General features: G+C 45.8%; 1 pseudogene; it reads right to left on the reverse strand.

Moving 5' to 3' along the window:
* Nucleotides 1-920: 920 nt before the first annotated feature.
* On the reverse strand, nt 921-1750 carry LOC101441557 (ferritin light chain pseudogene; annotated as a pseudogene).
* Nucleotides 1751-2118: the final 368 nt, after the last annotated feature.

Consider the following 2118-nt stretch of genomic DNA (forward strand, 5'->3'; position numbering starts at 1 on the left):
GGAATGATGGAATGATGGTAATGGATGATGGTAATAGTAGCACAAAATTGTGAACACAATTAACAGCACTAAAATATATATATCTGAATATGATTAAAAGAGGAAATGTTAGATTGTATATATGGTAAGAGAACAAAAAAATTTTTTTTAACTCCATAGAACTACACTACACAAACAGGGAGCCCTAAGTTAAATCATGGACTTTAGAGTACTATTAATAATAATGCTATTTAATTAATAGTGCTATCACCAATTGTAACAAATGTTACACACCAATGCAAGTTGTTGGTGGGGTAGTGTAGGAGAATCCTGTATTTTATGTATGACTGTTCTATAAACCCACAACTTCTCTAATAAAATTTTTAAAGATTAACCCCAGGAAGCAGATGTGGCTCAAGTGACTAAGTTCCTGCCTACCACACAGGAGGTCCCTGGTTTGGTTCCCAGTACCTCCTAAAGAAGACAGTGAGTGGCATGATGGCAAGCTGCTGCAACAAGATGATGCAACAAGAAGCACAAGGAGAAAATGCATAATGAGACACACAGCAAAGCAGGGAGCAGAGGTTCCCAGAGCCTCCTAAAGAAGACAATGAGCTGACACAACAGGCAGGTGCAGTGAGCTGACACAACAAGATGATGCAAGAAGAGACACAGGGAAGAAAAACATAATGAGAGACACAACAAAGCAGGGAACAGAGGTGGCTCAAGCAATTAGGCGCCTCCCTCCCACATCGGATGTCCTGGATTCAGCTCTTGGTGTCTCCTAAAGAACTAGGAAGACTAACAGATAACAGCCAGTACAAACAATGAGGGAGTGGGGAGAAATAAATAAATCAAATAAATCTTTAAAAAAATTAATCCCATAATTTTATTCCTGTAGTTTTTTCTTAGCAGCAGCTTTTTGACCACCAGCAACTCAGTTCTCTTTTTTTTTTTTTCACTGCTGCAAAAAGCTTTATTGTTTACACTTGGTTCAGGGCTTGTTAGAGGGCTACAAGATGGCAGTTAGAAAGATGCCTCCTGGCTGGAGAGGCTCAGGCAGAAGCCTGGATGCTGGGGGAATAGAACCCTCCCCCACGGCCTCTGGGCTCCGGAGGCTCTTAGTCGTGCTTGAGGGTGAGCCTTTCAAAGAGATACTCGCCCAGCCCGGCCTGCAGGCCAGCAAGCCTGCGGAGGTTGGTCGGATGGTCACCTGTCCTTTTGATTAGTTTCACCTCCTCATCTAGGAAATGGGTCTCCAGGAAGTCACACAGATGGGGGTCTGTGTTGGCAGATCCCAGGGCATGCAGATCCAAAAGGGCCTGGTTCAGGGACTTCTCCAGGACCAGGGCAGCTTCCATGGCATCCAGAGTATTACCCCACTCATCTTTGGAAGGCTTCTGCACGTCTTGGAAGAGGGCGCGGCCGCTGCACTGGTTTTGCATCTTCAAGAGATGCTCGGCGCCCTCCCGCTTCTCCTTCGCCAATTCGCGGAAGAAGTGGTCCACGCCCTTCAGGGCCACATCGTCCCGGTCGAAATAGTAGCCCAGAGAGAGGTAGGTGTAGGAGGCCTACAGCTGCAGGTTGACCAGGTGCCTCACAGAGGCCTCCGCGTAGGCAGAATAATGCTGACAGATCTGGGAGTTCATGATTGGTCGACAATGAGGAGCTAACCACAAAAAAGCGGTGTTAGCTGGTCCCGGCAGCGGGGGATGGCCGAGAAGTTGGTTCCGGAGGTTGCAACTGGAGAAGCAGTTGCAAGGTGTTCAACGCGGAGGGTGTGGGGAAGAGTCCCCAGGTCTGTTCCATTCAAACACTGTTGAAGCAAGAGACAGATCCGCGGGACCGCCAGGCGCGCTGTTCAGTTCTCTTTTATCAAAAACCTGTAAGAAAGAAGTAAAAAAAAGAAGAGAGACTACAAATAACTATTCCAGGACAGGTATGGTACATTTAGTCAGCACTTGTTCCTTTTCATGTTATCTATTATTAATACATTTCATACCATTTTTTTTTAAAGATTTATTTATTTATTTATTTCTCTCCCATTCCCCTGCCCCCACCCCAGTTGTCTGTTCTCTGTGTCTATTTGCTGCATCTTCTTTGTCTACTCCTGTTGTTGTCAGCAGCACGGGAATCTGT

This window comes from Dasypus novemcinctus, chromosome 1 (assembly GCF_030445035.2).
Source record: "Dasypus novemcinctus isolate mDasNov1 chromosome 1, mDasNov1.1.hap2, whole genome shotgun sequence".
Classification (NCBI taxonomy): domain Eukaryota; kingdom Metazoa; phylum Chordata; class Mammalia; order Cingulata; family Dasypodidae; genus Dasypus; species Dasypus novemcinctus.